The 18,255-nt window shown below is 38.3% G+C and overlaps 1 long non-coding RNA gene across 1 annotated transcript; it reads right to left on the bottom strand.

Annotated features, from left to right (window-relative positions):
* Positions 1–1,998: 1,998 nt before the first annotated feature.
* LOC113628989 (uncharacterized) lies at positions 1,999–10,181 on the bottom strand. The gene is made up of 3 exons (XR_003436314.1): positions 10,171–10,181; positions 7,103–7,105; positions 1,999–2,170 (listed from the first exon to the last, which is right to left on the bottom strand). It is a non-coding gene; the product is annotated as an uncharacterized LOC113628989 (long non-coding RNA).
* Positions 10,182–18,255: the final 8,074 nt, after the last annotated feature.

Genomic DNA, 18,255 nt, shown 5'->3' with positions numbered 1-18,255 from the left:
GATGTAACTCGTTTGAACCTATTCAACAGACAGAAGAAAAAAACTAAACAATCAGTAGTATCTCAAAGAATACAGAACATGTGATATTGGGGGAGGGACATGGAATCTTATCCAGCAAAATAGGTCCTGAGGAAACAATATATGATAAACAGCAAAAAACCCTGCTGATCATAAGACACCAAGAAAAATTAAATTTAGAATCTTCTGTGAAAAAGAGTGCAATTTTTAATTTTTATTTAAAATGGATACAATTCGGGACTTCCCTGGTGGCGCAGTGGTTAAGAATCCACCTGCCAATGCGAGGGACATGGGTTCCATCCCTGATCCGGGAAGATCACACATACCATGGAGCGACTGAGCCCACGAGCCACAACTACTGAGCCCACATGCCACAGCTACTGAAGCTGGTGTGCTTAGAGCCCGTGTCCGCAACAAGAGTAGCCCCCTCTCACTGCAACTAGAGAAAGCCCGCGCGCAGCAACAAAGACCCAACGCAGCCAAAAAATTAATTTAAAAAAAATGGATACAATTCAAGGTTTGATGTTCAAAGAAGTCTTCAGCAGTTCATAATTTTTCCTGTGCTATTTACTTACTCTCATTCCCAAGCCCATCCTCTGTCCTCTGCATGTGATGCTGGGGCTTCCCATTTTGCTTCTGATGAGCATCTGACAATGAGAGGCAGTGGGAGACAGAACGGAAGAAGGAAGGAAGAAGGCACTTCCTCCTGCTTTCCAGCACCCTTTAGCTCTTCTCAAGCAGCAACAGACAGTTGGGGCCAGCCTATCAACGCTCTTAGCACTCCCGACACCTGCCTCTGCTGAGTTCTTCCTCAATAACCAATTCGCAAAAGAGTGAGCACAGTTAGAAGGCTGCTGTTTTGTACCACTACATTTTGGGATAACTTCCTGTGCAGCAATAGTAACCAGAACATCAGACTTCTAAAATTTGTCCTCCACAGGAGGTGCTCAAGTAATATTTTATTGAGTAAAAAATAAATGCTGAGAAACTAGATGGCAGAAGGTGGTGGCAGTATACCAATGGTATTCTCCATTTAGTCCCTAAGTTGGCATTACATTGACCCTAGAATGAACAAACTATCCCAGAAACAGTTCAGAAAGCAAATTCCACTCTACAAACTGAGTAGGTTGTTTTCCTTTTCTTTTTAATGAAGAGGAAGGTATTTTTCTTACCTTACAATTGAGGAAGCCTACTTGTGAAATATTGAACAGGAATTCCCACATTTCCCATACTACAACCTCAAATTCCCTTTTATTCTCATCCTTTCCTGAGACTGGACTTGATTTTCACGGTATTTGAAGAATTTCTAGGAATTGGTGTTAATGAAGTGCTTATACTACCTCATCATCCTAGAATTTAATTGATTAGCATCAACATTCCAGATGAAACTCAGATTTTAAATATTTACATGAATGACAGTAGCAAGGGGCACAGCTAGCACCCAGATCTTGGTTTCTAATATCATTCTCCAGCCAAATAAACCAAGGCTCCCTGGAGACATGGCTGACTGTTGGATTAGGACAGGAAATGTACAAGATGAGCCTGGGTCATCTTATAGTTCCAGAAAGTAAAAAACTGCTCAAAATTTTAAAAGCCCAAACTGATGGGGGTATGTTGAAGGAACATGGGCACCAAAGAAAAGAAGTCCCAATAGTCAAAGCTAGAAAAATTTGAGCAACAGAATAAATAAAGTAGTATTGGATTATAATCCAAAGTATAAAATTAGTATCCATTAATCCATACTTATACAAATAAATGATTGAATAAATAAATAAATGGAGAGAATAGATAAATTCCTCAGGCAGAAAAATTCCAAATAATTTATACACACACTCCACTTTTAAGGAAATGTACTATAACTTCCCACTCCTTAAGTGTGGGCTCCACAGAGCAATTTCTTTCCAAGGAGTACAGTATAGAAAAAGACAGGGGAAGAAAAGTAACTTGACATTGGTGAAAGATATCAAGGAAGAAACAAATAAATGGAAAGATAGCTTATGCTCATAGATTGGAAGAATTAATACCGTTAAAATGTCAATACTACCAGAAGCCATCTGTAGATTCAGTGCAATCACTATGAATATTCCAATGGCATTATTTAACAGAAATAGAAAAAAGTACTCCTAAGATATATATGGGACCTCAAAAGACCCTGAGCAGCTAAAGAAATCCTGAGAAAGAACAAAGCAGGAGGCATCACATTTCCTTATTTCAAGCTATACTATAAAGCTAAATTAATTAAAACAGTGTGGTACTTGCATAAAAACAGACAAATAGACCAATAGAACAGAACTGAGAGCCTGTAAATAAACCCAAGTATATACAGTCAACTAATATTTGATGAGAGAGCCAAGAATACTCGGTGGAGAAATGACAGTCCCTTTAATAAATGGTGCTGGGAAAATTGGATATCCACATGTAAAAGAATGAAACTTAAAATCTATCTTACACCACTCACAAAAATTAACTTAAATGAACTGAAGGAAAAAACCTACTTACTTTGTATAGTGGAACTTGCTTTCTGAACTGTTTCTGGATTGTTTATTCATTCTAGGGCCAATGTAATGCAAACTTTCTTTTCAAGTTAGTGTTTTTGGATATATTCCCAGAAGTGAAATTGCTGGATCATATGGTAGTTCTATTTTTAATTTGTTGAGGAACATCCATGCTGTTTTCCATAGTAGCTGAACCAATTTACATTCCCAACAGTGCACAAGTGTTCCCTTTTCTCCACATCCACTCCAGCATTTGTTATCTCTTGTCTTTTTGATGACAGCTGTGCTAATAGACATGAGGTGATACCTTATTTTGGTTTTAATTTGTATTTTCCTAATAACTAGTGATGTTGAGCATCCTTTCATGTACCTATTAGTCTTTTATATATCTTCTTTGGAAAAAATGTCTCTTCAAGTCCTTCACTTATTTTTTAATTAGGTTATTTGGGTTTTTGTTTTTGCTATTGAGTTGTATGAGATCTTTATATGTTATGGATATTAACCCCTTATCAGATATACGGTTTGCAAATATTTTTTCCCATTCTGTAATTCGTCTTTTCACATTGTCAATGTCTTCTTTTGCTGTGCAGATGCTTTTTTTAGTTTGATACAGTACCACTTGTTTATTTTTTATTTGTTGCTTGTGCTTCAGGTGTAATTTCCAAAAAATTGTAACTAAGGCCCACAACAAGGAGCTTTTTCGTTTTAATTAATAATAATGTATTAATATTGGTTCATTAATTGTGACAAATGTACCATACTAATAAAATATTATAATCATAATCAAAATGGAAAACAGGTTGGAGTATATGGGATCTGTCTGTACTACCACCACAATAATTTTGTACCTCTAAAACCATTCTAAAATAAAAAGTTTATTTAAAAAATGTTCACATGTGCTGAGTTTTGTCAACATAAAAAAAAATTGACAAAACTCAATAAAGTAACTTCACCGTGTATACAACTGCCCTGTTGACTGTCGTCTCAATGACTAGACTTACAAGTTAAAAGCCTACACAAGTGTCCACTCATAAAGGGCAACATTAAAATCCTGCCAAGTTTGCTGATTAATAGTCTGGGTGCTGCCATAGCCAGGCTGTTCCAAGTACTTAGAAAAAGGAGCTTAGTCATCTGCCTACTCTCTCCTTTATTGTTTAATTTATGGACTGTGAGTTTCACTGGAGCGGAATCTTGAGCACAACAGCAAATTGTTGAACAGAAAAGAGACGGCATGGAGGCTGAGGCCCACGCTTCTCAGAAACAAAGTGGAGATACAATTGTTGAAAGACAATAAGGGCTCCGCATTGTTGAGATGGTCCCGGAACAGAATAACCACACCTAACTTTGTCCCCACCCCTTCCCACTTAGCCCGGCCCAAAGAGTCCTTTGAAGGTCCTAGATTTTCACTGTTGCCTTAAATTTTGTGAAACAAATAAAATAGCACTTAAAAAAAAAGGTTAAAGCAGCAACATATCTTAATTGTATTCATACATTTGCAAGAATTTAAATAATTTTTCATCTGTAATATTTAAAATAAACTCCTAAAAATATGTGGTACTAACAGGAAAAGTCTAGGCACCCTTCCAGAAGGGACCTTGAAGACCATCTTTGTACCACCTGGGCCACATGTCTCTCTTAGAGGACAGGAAAAACAAAGCAAGACCTAATAACTGAGGAGGGGTGAAGGCCATCATTCAGGGTGTTGCATTCATCGTAGAGCTTTGTGGCTTTCCACTGGCTTCAGGTCAATTTGCTTTAAGAGCAGGGTCCTGTGAATCCAATTGAATGATCAATTTATTCAACTATTGTATTTCATAAATTTAATAAATTATTTAATTGTCGAAGTGTCTTTCAAAGTTTTCTTTTCAGTTTCAACGCTTACCCCTGCTCCTCCTACCTTTTCCAGCAACCCTGCCCCTGCATTTTCTTCTACTCCAGCCTGTTAATTTTTTACGAACGTAGTTGGCCTTTCCTTTAATCACTGGCACAGAAAGAGTCATGGCATAGTGCCAGACCCTGTAGAAGTGTAAAATTTCTCATAACGTCTCGGGCTAAAGTAAGTACAGAATCAAGACCCAAATCTACAAAAATAAAGAGACTAAAAATCGTAAAAGGAAAGGCTCTCCATCGACATATAAAATGGCAAGAATAGGAACAAGAAAAGATGTAGGTGCAAGGGCTGAATAGGGGCTGAAACAATGTCAAAACTTTGAAATATCCTCACTACTTGGCAAATAGGATTTTTAAAAAACCTGATCTATTGGCAAAATGGCTTTCTGCAAATTGACCAATTCTCTTTTGACAATACTATACGGCCTCATCATCGAACCAAATTGGACTCCTCTTGGCTTTACCAAGGACACATAAGAAATTAATTGAGAAATAAATGTTCAAACAGCCATGCACATAATCCCATTTCTGGTTTTCCTTTGCACCTTACTGTGTGCCTTGAGTAAGAAGCCAGAGCTGGCTGAATTTCAACATTTCTATTGATTTAAGAAAAGGGAGAAGAAGGAGAGACAAACTTCTTTCATTTTCCTAACTTCTGAATAAAATCACCTGACATATAATTTGTGCCTGCTTTTGTTGCTTGAAATGAACCCACTATGATGCCAGAAACCTCTTGAAAAGAATAATAGGACTTATTGGTTGTCTATTTTATATGCAGTAGTGTGTATATGTCACTCCCAATCTCCCAATTTCTCCCACCCCTCTAAACCCCAGTAACCATAAGTTTGGTTTTCTACATCTGTAACTCTACTTCTGTTTTGTAAATAAGTTCATTTGTACTCTTTTTTTATATTCCACATATAAGCAATATCATATGATATTTGTCTTTCTCTGTCTGACTTACTTCACTCAGTATGACAATCTCTAGGTCCATCCATGTTGCTGCAAATTATTTTGTTCTTTTTTATGGCTGAGCAATATTCCATTGTATATATGTACCACATCTTCTTTATCCATTCCTCTGCTGATGGGCATTTAGGTTGTTTCCATGTCCTGGCTATTTTCCATGTAAATAGTGCTGCAATGAACATTGGGGTGCATGTATCTTTTCGAATTATGGAGAAAACTAATAAGGACCTACTGTAGGGCACAGGGAACTCTACTACTCAATAATGGCCTGTATGGGAAAAGAATCTAAAAAAAGAGTGGGTGTATGTGTATGTATAACTGATTCACTGTGCTGTGCACCTGAAACTAACATGACACTGTAAATCAACTATACTCCAATAAAAATTTTAAAAAAAAAGAATAATGGGATTCTCCAGTTATAAAATCATTTAGGAACTGGTAAAGACAGTGGAAGAGGGGACTTCCCTGGCGGTCCAGTGGTTAAAACTCCTCACTGCTTTCACTGCAGGGGTTATGAGTTCGATTCCTGGTCAGGGAACTAAGATCCCATATGCCACGTGGCCCAAAAAAAAAAAAAAAGACAGTGGAGGAGGGTAAGCTAGGAATTTAAGGCAGCACAACCCCCAACGTTTTATAGGCTAAATTCCCACATCCTTAGAATAATAATATGAAGTCATGAATAACAGAGTCTTGTTCTACCCAGCAATCTGTTGGAAGGAAGAAAAGACTGGAAGGAAGGAGAGAGAGAGGAAAAAAGAGGACATGGAAGGACGTTGTGTTACATTCTTGATACGGCCACCAGGGAGCCCAGCGTTGTGGCCACGACAAGATAAACATTTTCCCACTTTTTTCACACTAGTCACCCCCAGGAACAACCTCGTCACTGTTCCCTGAGCACACTGTCATTAATCGGACCTCTCACCCGTGATTACCTTTTCATTCTGACTTTCTAAATCCCACCTATTTTCAGGGTCCAGTGGAACGGTCCCTTTTCCAAGCCTCTCCCAGCCACCCTGCTATCTTACCTTACCACCCTGGTAACTTCACCCCTGCCATAAATTGACAGTGAGTTTAGGAAAGAAACTCATCTGAATTTTGACCCCTTTTAGTTTGTATAACTTACTTAGAAATGAAGGAGCAACAAATGCCCTGGACATGATTATTTCCTGTGTGTATTTCCTGTGTGTATTGTCACTAAAGTACAAGACTTTTTTCTTTCAGCAGTGCTGGACCCGTTGCAGGGGCTCTGTGAACACCTGCTGGGTGAACATACAGATTAATGAATAAATGAACAAGTGAATGGGTGCCCTGAGCTAACAGTTGCAGACAAATGGAAGAAGCATGAGGACGTAGAGCAAAGAGTCGGGTCAGGGCCCTTTCGCTGGCTCAGCGGGCTCTTTCCCACAGAACTCTCAGCTTTCTTTAGAGATCAAAACTCAGTTGCTTTGAAATAGTCATGGCAAAGGAAGTGAGAAGACTTCAAAAGAAATATGAGTGATTTCAGAAACACGGATCCCTACATTAACAGCCCTTTATGGACAATAAAAAGTCATAGGAGGCAAATTTAAAATAAGTCTCCTTTCCAGAGCCCAATGGAAAAACAACCCTTGAACATCTTTCTTCTATTGAGTCTACATTTCCAGTAATGAGGAAGCTGTTTATGTAAAATTTTTTATCACTGGATGCAGGGAAAAATATTCATTTTGTTGACCTTCTCATGAAGGTATCACCCACTCACCACTGCCCTATTCTTTCAAAGGACAACTCATTAATGTCACCACCGGTCACCCAAAGACTAAATTGAGGCAAACCTCATGTTTTCTTTGTGTCCTGCAGTTTCACAAGGGAAGAGATTGCACTTGCCTAATATTTCATCTTGTCCCATGTCTAGGGCTTTTGGAAGGCATACTGTAAAGTTCCACCTGGGGTCTGTGTGAGTGATTCCTGGATCTGGACTGGTTTCATTTTCTAAAGCAAGCCGGCCTGCCTTGGTGCCCTTTTAGTGATGGTCTTTGCTGTAAACTGAGCCAAGATTGATAACTATTTATGTGGCATTCGCTCATCGCCTGCTTTCAGCTGGCAAATGCCAAAACTCTGCATTTGTTCAAACTATATTCTTGTTCTGCCAACACACTGTAGAGATAGCATCGTCTAGAGCTGGCCGCTGTTCCTGCTAACTCCCTCATTCAAGAGGGCAGGGAAGCATGTGATTCTGGTAATTTGCCTGTGATGGAACTTTCATAGCCTGCATCCTTTTGCTTGCTGTGCCCAGATGTTACATGATACTTCACCAATAATGCATATTTGAAGGAATTTGTCTTATGTGTTTGTTTTGAAAAAATTTTATGCTTACTCCATGTTTTATCATTCCCTCTCTTTCTCTGTCTCTCTCTCTCTTAATGTCTATGTAAATTCTTTTCTCAACCATTTGAGAGTAATTTGCAAAGACAATGCCCCTTTCCCTCCGTGTGTATTTCCTAAAAAACAAGAACATTCTTTTACGAATCCAGAGTGTGTACAGTTTTCCAAATCAGGAAATTCGCATCAGTACAGCACTGTTATGTAATCTACAGGCCTTAGTCAAGTTTTGTCATTTGTCCTACTGACTACTTTATAGCACAAGGATTTTATACTTTTTTCTGGTCCAGGATCCAAGCCAGGATTAATGTTGCATTTGGTTTACTTGTGTCTTTATTCTCTAATGATTCAAAATAGTTCTTCAGCCTTTCTTGGTCTTTCATGGTATTCTAATATTTTTGAAGAGTAGTGGCCATTTATGTTGTAGAATAACCCTCAGCTGGGAATTTTCTGAAGCCTCTTCATGGTTAGATTGACGGAACTGCCATCAGGAGGTGTCTGTTTTTCTCATTAATGGTGATGCTAACTTCGTTCACTTTGTTAAGGTTTCTCATCAAATTTTCACCCACCTGTTTTCGTATCTGTTGATGATTCTTGACTAAAACAGTTATTACTGTGGTGGGTTTCAAATTGTGGTTTTCTGAATATATTATGCCATCTGCACTTGTTATTTGCCTTTCTGCTGTAAAAAAGGACTTTTCCCTCTTGTTTATTTATTTATGACTAATGTGCTTATTAATATGCATATTCAATATGGATTCATGAATTCACATTTTATATGTTTATGTTGATGCCCAAATTACCTCAAATTTGGCCGGAGGGGGTCTGTTCAAGCTGGCTCCTGTGTGCTTTGGATGCATCCCATTATTCTGTGAGCACTTCCTTACTTTTTGGTATAAAAATATATTCCAAAATTATCTTGAACTTTTCCAGCCCCAGCTTTAGAATTGGTGATTTCTATAAGGGACCTTTTTTTTTTTTTTTAATTGGAAAACGGTACTTAAAATCCAAGATCCGGGGCTAGGTGTGCTAATTGGCAGTGTCACTGTTCTAAGAAACTCCCAGGGGGCAGAGTTAAGAAAAGTATGCATGTATGTGTGTGCGCGTGTGTGTGTGTGTATACACAAATTCACATTTATATTTATTTAAAAATCTATGTATTTTATATCAAAAACTGAGTTCTAACTGATAACCTCATTTCCGATCTAAGATATAAGTTCTCAAAATGAAAGGTCTAAAGAATCCCAAGCAAGATAAATGAAACAAACGTTTTTAAAAAAATCCCATTCAGGGCTTCCCTGGTGGTGCAGTGGTTGGGAGTCCGCCTGCCGATGCAGGGGACGCGGGTTCGTGCCCCGGTCCGGGAAGATCCCACATGCCGCGGAGCGGCTGGGCCCGTGAGCCATGGCCGCTGAACCTGCGCGTCCGGAGCCTGTGCTCCGCAATGGGAGAGGCCACAGCAGTGAGAGGCCCGCGTACCAAAAAAAAAAAAAAAAAAAAAAATCCCATTCAATTCATATCAATTAGAATGTTTCAGCACATCGATTAGAAAGAGAAACTCCAAATGGGATTTGATAGAATGCCTGGAAAAAGTGAGAATCTAACTAGATTTTAAAAAAGAAGCTATTTGGGTTTGTAGTTCTCTACCCAGAAAAATCTGTATTTTTTAAGGTTAATAATATGAATAAATCTTTGACAACTGTGGTCAAAAGAGAAAGGAAAAAATCATGAACAAAGGGGGGATTTTCATGGAACTTGGTAAGCTATTTCTAAAATTCAAGCAAAAGAGAAATGTGTAAGAATAACTAAGACAGCTTTAAAAAAAAAAAAAAAAAGAGGGAAGTCCTAACAAATTTGTCCTAACAAATGGTATGGTATTTGTCCTAACAAACACATGGTATTTGTCCTAACAAATACCATGACATACTATAAACTTTTCAATAGCAAAGCGGTCTGCTAATAGAAAAAATAAATACAAACAAGCCAATAGAAAAAATCAGGGAATCCAGAAGCAGAAATTATGTATACAAGGGAATTTCTTACATGATAAATGTTGTCTTCATATTGAAGAGAAATTCTAATACATTAAATGGTATTGGAAAAACTAGCTACACATTTGGGAAAATATTAAATTAATCCATAGTTTTCAACATTCACAGAAATACATTTTACTTTTTTTAACATCTTTATTGGAGTATAATTGCTTTACAATGATGTGTTAGTTTCTGCTGTATAACAAAGTGAATCAGCTATATGTATACATATATCCCCATGAAATACATTTTACATGGGTTTTAGACCTACAGGTAAAAAAGTATACAAAATACAAGAAGGAATATGAGATAATATATTTATCAACATAGGGCATGGTGTACATAAAGCAATTGATATAATGAAAAATATTGAGGTCAATAAACTTTCAAATTTTGTGAGGTAAAACAAAAGCCAAAAAAATTGTAAATCATGGACTGTAGGAAATATTGATTGTAGTACTGTAACAAAAATTATTTTCTCATGAATTAATTAAAAAATCAAATAAACAATGAGCAGTTCATAAGAAAACTGGCAATATATATTAAGAAGAAATTCAAGAGGAAAAAATATAAATGACCATTAAACATATAAAAACTAAAAGAAAAAAAAATGTTAACCTCTCTAGTGATCAAGAAAAATGCAAATGAAAATAGAAATGAACCTTTTCTACCCAACAGTCTAACAACACATGAAGTTCGATAATAGAAAATACTGGCAGATCCATGGAAACTGGTTGCCATAGATGGGACATTGGTATGGCCCTTTTTTGTTGAAAATTTAACAGTATCTATTAAAAGAAAAAATGCATATCTTAAGTCTCAGCAATTCCACTTTCAAGACCTACTCTGGAGGGCTTCCCTGGTGGCGCAGTGGTTGGGAGTCTGCCTGCCGATGCAGGTGACACGGGTTCGTGCCCCGGTCCGGGAGGATCCCACGTGCCGCGGAGTGGCTGGGCCCGTGGGCCGTGGCCGCTGGGCCTGCGCGTCCGGAGCCTGTGCTCCGCGACGGGAGAGGCCACAACGGTGAGAGGCCCGCATACCGCAAAAAAAAAAAAAAAAAAAAAAAAAAAAGACCTACTCTGGAGAATTATTTCAATGTTCAAGACAATGTATACAATGATATTAATTGCAGATTTATTTGTTGTAAGGAAATATTGGAAAAATCCTGTGTCTATCAATGTGGGAATTACTATCAAATACTATAAAATAGATAACATGTATCTGTAAGGTATATTGTTTAGTGAAAAAAAAAGCAAATTTCAGAGTGAAATACACAATATTCTATGTCAAGAAAAAAATCCAACCAATACAAATTCAGTGGAACAAACAGATGCATTGTGAACATACAAAACATTATTTAGAATACATCTCACACAATGGTAAAACCTGGGAATGGATTAAGGTATCTCAGAGTAAAAGTTCATTTATGGTTGTGGCAGATCTTAGTAAAGATCTGTATTCAAGAAGAAATGAGGGCTGAAGTTACCAGTAAGAAGCTGAGCGACCATCATACCTCAGTGCTAATGTATCAGTTTTACAGGCTCTCTTGTAGCTATGATCATGTCCAACATAAGATTCACCTCCACCCCTACCAACTTTCCAGGAATTGTTTTGGAATCCATAAGGTTTTTAAAAAGTAAAAACAACAACAAACAATATAAATTTGCATATGATTTATTTTCCTTCTCTAGAGGTTGACTGCTTGCCTTCTCCCATCAGAGCATAAGCTCCAGATGAAGACAGAGACTTTTTGTTCTCACCAATCTATTCCCAAAGCCTAGAACGGAGACAAGTACTCTCATAGAAGTTTGACTCCCATTTATGAATTTAAAGAGAGAGAAATTTGATGATGATTATTATTATATTATTGTGATGTTCCACATTATTAGTGACATTACCTTTCTGAGGGATGACAAAATTTCTTTTGTACCCATGTTTCAGATCATCTGGCTTCCCAAGAACACTAGGAAATGCCGCTTCTCTCAAGAAATCAATGATAAATCTGTGTCATGGGAAAAAAAGTCCCTTCACCTGTGTTTCAGCCACTGTTACTGCCCCATGGTGGTGGTGGTGAGGTGTTTGCAGAAGGACCAGATAAGGCCTCTCAGGGGTTATTGGTGGAACAGGAAGGACAGATAATATATATCTGAAACCAATTCAAGCACACATTTTGAAAAAGGGAAGTGATAATAAAGGAAACCAGATATACAATTTGAAAGCAAGGGCAGTCCGAGTGAATAAGGTAAAATATATACATAAAGATAAATTTCGATAAACGTTTGAAAAAGAAAATGGTCCCAGTATAATATTCATTCAGAAAGACATACAAGAGTATGATATTTAATGTAGGTAAAAGCATCATGGCAGTTGTTCGAGGGATAAAAGTTGCATTGTCTTATTAGTGTCTTATCTATGGATTCCAATCAGGTCCACGTGGCGGCAGGCACACTTAGAGGCAACCAGACACTCCATATTTAATGGAGCTTTGCACCAAATATTCTGAAAGTTAAAAGCTCAATTAACAAAACTCTAAAAGAATTTTTGTTTGAATTTTATTGTCAAAAGACTCATCTGCTTGCACTAAAGGAGATTGTGTTGTTTTTTTTAAATTTTTATTTTATATTGTAGTATAGTTGATTTACAATGTTGTGTTAGTTTCAGGTGTACTGCAAAGTGATTCAGTTATACATATATCCATCCTTTTTCAGATTCTTTTCCCATATAAGTTATTACAGAATATTGAGTGTAGTTGCCTGTGCTATGCAGGAGGTCCTTGTTGATTATCTATTTTACATATAGTAGTGTGTATATGTTAATCTCAAACTGTCTGTTTCTTTGAAATTAACCCTTGTACCAGCCTGCAGTTTCTGGGCAAGAAGTGGAATGAAGAAAAGCCTCTTAGTTCCTAAGGAGGGCAATATTCCCCAATGCCGTTTCCATCATTAGGGAAGGAGGATAATGAAAAAAGTACTTTCAGAGGACCACAGAGAACAAAGGACAAGTGAGCCCAAGCTACTCCCAGGGCACTGACTGAGGACCTAATCAGGGAACATTCCAAACATTCCACACTCCCCAGATAGGGGGCCTCTGAATACATTCTCCCCGTGGAATTTAGGAATTGCTGCAGACCTTTGCCAACTGCGTGTCTCCCATTCTTCTTTCGGAAAAGCAGGGCTTGGTGTGTTGGGAGGAGCCAGGTAGGTTTGCTATCTATCTCCTAAGCCTCAAGAGGTCCCAGATTTCTACCAGAGCTGGAGACGACCGCACACTCTCCCTGGTGATGAGATGATTCAGTATCCTCCAGAGATGCTGGACCTTGAGCTCAATGCCACTTCAGGACTTCAGCGGGTTACCTGTGGAAGAGGTGTGAGTATTTGCACGTGGAAAGGAGAAGGGACAGAAAGTTTGGTTTTCAGAAGAGAAAACCTCGATTCCTCATTAAAGTTGTTGAGAAGTATTCAATTTCTCCTCCTTCCAGGCATACGGTAGGAACGAATTCTATATTTTATTCCCACCCTTGTAGTGAAATGCGGCCACGTGCCCTGTGCTGACCGATGGAATGTAAAGCAGGAGTCTGTGTCCCTCAACGTGTGAACTTTCAGGGCGGTTGTGCTGATCACTAAATACTCCTCTCTGCCCTGGCACTGCCTGTGCTCTGGATCCTCCAGATGGTGCATCGTGGCTGCCCCAGTAGCCTGTGTCCTGAAGTGAAGGACAGGGCAAAACAGAACCCAAGATGGCCCTCAGGGCCTGCATCAGGGGGAAGAAATACACCTCACAGCTCTGTCACGGAGATGTTAATATTTTTTATTAATGCAGCATTTCCTAATCTATGCTGACTAGTTCACTGATGATCATTTTTTTACATAAAAATGCAATTAAATATTACCTATATAGTTATCTTTTTTTTAAAGGAAGATCAGAACAATGTCTAGAAGAAGAGAATTAAGAGAAAAGGCAGGTGATTTCTGTCTGTGAGGGGCTTGTCTAGGAAGGAAACTGGCAATACAGGGTGGAGCCCAAGCAGCTTTGTGATACCCTCGTGGTCATCCAAAAATAACTAATTTAGCCCTCAGTACAGGAGGTCATGTGCAAGGGGACTTCCTACAACCCACTGAGCTGGGAAGATGGGAAAGCAAAACACCAGTCAAATCTCAAAATAACAAGGGTTAACTTCTTGGACTTTTTCTGACTTTAAAAGCTGTCTGTGGTTAAACATTAGAACAAAGAAAAATGGAATTTCTCTCTTTTCTCACTATCAGCAAAAATTTCTGGGAGATAGGCGTGAGCAAGTCTTGTTGACCTTTACATTCCTCTGCCAGGCAATAAATTATTAGTAAATCAATAAATAATCAATAAATTATTATTAACTGGGAAAGTAAATGTGAAAGAAAGGATAATTGAATGAAATGTATATCGATGGTTTGGGCTAAAGGCGTAACATTTGGGGTATGTATAACTCATTTTTTGGTAGCCAAGTGGAGGATATAATGTAACACCTCACTGTATACACACTTAACACGTACACATTTAGTTCTTTTTGAAGGCTATGGATTCCATCACTTAAATACGCCATACCTACCTGTTCTCCAACTCCAGGGGCTTAATTTGGAAACTCATTATCTCTTGCTTAGACCACGGCCATTGCTTGCCAATTGGACTACAAATCTTTACCCTGCAATGCATCTCTCGCAGCCCTCTGAATGTAAAGCAGACTAAGCTTCTTTCCTAATAAAAAATATTTTAAGTTTCAGCTACAACAGAATCAACTTCAACTCCTTAGCAGGCTAAAGGAAGCTTCATCTGGGTCTACTTACATTCTTCAGTAAAATTTTAACTCATTCTGGGCCGAGCATTAAATTTACTGCATCACTTAGTTTATTGCTTTTTCTTCAACATGTTGTAAGTGTGCATGAACTGTGCCACAGGGCATACTATGCCTTTAGCAAAGACCTATCCTGAAGGTGCCCTCCGTATAACAGAACATAACATCAGCTGATTACTGCTGTTTATTAAGCGCCTACAGTGTCCCAGGCAGTGTGTTATACATTATATGCATCCTATTATATAATTTCCACAACCTTCTGAGATGAGTATCATTAGGGGCGTTGGACAGTGAGGAAACTGATGCTTAGAGATAAAGAATAACCTCACCTAACTTCACACAGCTAATAGATTTGAGAGGTCGAGTAGACCCTGGGCTGACTCCAAGTCCATTAACCGCTATGTGATACTGCTTCAGACCAAGCTCAGAAGTTAACTCCTACCTCTATACTGCCTTTTCTGGCACCTTGAGGCAAAGTTAGCCATAAATTTTGCCCAGAATTACCTTACAGAACGTAATATATTATAGTTATTTGTTACGCATCTTTCTCTTTAAGTAGACTATGAGTTCTTGAAAATAGGTAATATATCTTATTCAACTTTGAATTTTCTTTTTGGACATCACTGTTGAACATAGTGGTTGGGCAAGAGAACGTAACAAGTGTTTGGGATAAGAAAAGTGGAGAAAGTATGAGAGCAGAAGTTTGTTTACAGTGCAGAGAAAGAGAGAGGAATATGTACTATTTCAAAAAAAATGGTATAAGCACTGGAACCCTCTATGGGTGTGAAGATACTGTTTTATAGAGAGACTGCATTCTCAAAGGAAGGAAGGAGATGTAACAGAGATTAGAAATGACAATATAAGACATTATAGAGTTAATGGATTTGGGCATTTTTTGACTTGGACATTTTTTTTTTTTTTGGACTTTTTTTTATAAATACACCTTTAGAAATCTCACAGCCTTTACGGTTGCCACTGTAATGGGTGGTCAAAGTGGCAAGTAGATTCAAAATAGGTATAAATGGAAGAGATTTCCAATGCAGCAAGCCAAAAAGAAAAACATAAAATTAAGATTCAGAATTAAGGGTGCCAAAGACTTGCAGGGGGAAATAATAATAACATATTGACTTTGAGCAAAGGTAATTTGGATAAATCACTAATCAAGAGAGCAATTCAAAGAACTTAAGGATGACATTAGACACTTCAGGAATGTCAACCAAGGAATATTATCACGACTGGAAAAGTCTTCCAAACATCGAGGAGATAGGCTAAATTGAATATTAATTAATATTAATGGAGATCCTAACAGTGCAAATATGGACCAAAGCACACCTGACTTGGAAAGCTAGGGCAGAGGTATTCTCTACACAATTTGCTGAAAAACAAACCAACATCAACAACAAGGCTAGAATCATCTGACGCTTCCACAAGATCTGGTTCTAGGACAACTAAACGTGATAGAAACAGTTAAAATCAGGAAGCATCTCCAATCCAGGTGTTTTCAACCCAGGTCAATTGCAGATAAGCAGGAATAAAAAGTAAAAGAAGGCAAGCAGGAAGAAGATGTATTTGTTCTGTGCAGATGGATTCAGGGACCGTGGAATACCCCCAAGGAAGGCAAGTGGAATCACCGTGAGGACCAGGCAACTACTGTAAGTGGTGGGAACCGTTTCAGAAGCCCTAGGCTGTACTTGAAATGCAAATTTCACTTTGTGCCATTCTCAGCATGGGGGAAGGGTGTCCAAGGTTAGCCAGAGCCGGAGCCAGCTGAAGAGAGATATCAGATGAGTGTGTGAGCAGAGAGTGAAACGCTTAGAGTCAGCAAACATCCCAGACTTTTCAAAGGAATCTTTTTTTTTTTTTAATTTATTTATTTATTTTATATATTTTTTATTTTTGGCTGTGTTGGGTCTTCGTTTCTGTGCGAGGGCTTTCTCCAGTTGCGGCGAGCTGGGGCCACTCTTCATCGCGGTGCACGGGCCCTTCACTGTTGCGGCCTCTCCCGTTGCGGAGCACAGGCTCCAGACGCGCAGCCTCAGTTGTTGTGGCTCACGGGCCCAGCCGCTCCGCGGCACGTGAGATCCTCCCGGACCGGGGCACGAACCCGTGTCCCCTGCATCGGCAGGCGGACTCTCAACCACTGCGCCACCAGGAAAGCCCGAAAGGAATCTTTTTAAAAACACAATTTGTGCAAACTTTCTCATCTGTTTTGCTACCGAGTGGTGGAGTAAAATCGAGGCCCCCAGCTTTCTTTTCCTAATGCAATGCCCAGGAGATCAATCTTGCAACCAAAGGAACACCTGTTCGGCATTTTCTGAATCAATACAGTTTAATTAGGCTGATTATGGTTTAATACCAAATAGTAAATGGCTCAATAAATAAATATTCACTGAGGACCCACAATGCACAAAGCAGTAGGTGCCCCAGGTGAGAACCAGAGTTTGACATGCATGTTTAAGGATGGATTGTGGTGGGTAATTTTATCACATTACTGGGCACATGAGTGTTTATTCAAAAGAAAAATGAGAAAGTAAGCTGTAAAGGACCTGATCTAGCTCTCAACCTCCTGCAGCCTCATTAAAAAATACACAGACTTACTTCTCAAGCATGTTCTTTTCTTTTGACTTTACTTCCTTGTCTCCAACTTATTCTTTTTTTTAACTTTTCTTTTTTTTAATTTTTATTTTATATTGCAGTAGAGTTGATTTACAATGTTGTGTTAGTTTCAGGTGTACAGCAAAGTGATTTAGTTTTACATATACATTCTTTTGTATATGTACAAAATTCATATATTTTGTACATTTTGTATATGTACAAAATTCTTTTCCAGATTCTTTTCCCATATAGATAATTACAGAGTACTGAGTTCCCTGGGCTATGCAGTAGGTCCTTGTTGTTAATCTATTTTATATATAGTAGTGTGTATATGTTAATCCCAACCTCCTAATTTGTCCCTCCCCCACCTTTCCCTTTTATTCTTTTTTTTAAAAAAGTACTTTGCGTCTATTTTTTAAAATGCAAATATATAGGAAATGCTAAATATAGAAAAAGCGGGCATATGCTATCCACCAGATTTAACAAATATCATTTTTTCATATCTGTCATAGATCATTGTTGAAATAAACCAAAATATCACAGAAACGCTTAAGAAGTCCTCCCCTATCCCGTCTTTCCTCCCCCCATCTAATACATAACCATTATTTTCCAGCTGTTAATGACATTCCATGTTCTGTTTATAAATTTATTATATACGAATGTAGAACATTTTTCCTAAGCTAGATCATTTGTCCTAAAATTGCTTCTTGGAGTTTTAAGGTTGGTTTTTCACCCTTAGGACTTTGACCCAGGAGACATTTCATTTTCATCACAGAGCAATAGTGTGTGGTAGTTAAAAGCTAGCGCTCCGGAGCCAGACTGCTGTGTTCAAAGCAGGGTCTGTTTCTGCCACCCACTCGCTGTGTGACTGTCAGCAAGTTCTGTCTCTCTCTGAGACTCAGTTTGTTCATCTGTAAAATATCTCATTGGCAGGTAGAAAGGATTAAATGAGTTAACACATATACAGCGTTAGTACAGTGCCCGGCATTTAATGAGCACTCAACGAATGTTCATCATCGTTATTGTTGCAGTTATTATTATCATGTGATCTTGAAATGTAATTTAATTTATT

Source organism: Aethalodelphis obliquidens, unplaced genomic scaffold (assembly GCF_003676395.1).
Source record: "Aethalodelphis obliquidens isolate GAN/ISIS:26980383/991018 unplaced genomic scaffold, ASM367639v1 scaffold25, whole genome shotgun sequence".
Lineage (NCBI taxonomy): Eukaryota > Metazoa > Chordata > Mammalia > Artiodactyla > Delphinidae > Aethalodelphis > Aethalodelphis obliquidens.
Note: the sequence above shows the minus strand (reverse complement) of the source record. Positions and strands in the feature narration are given on the sequence as shown.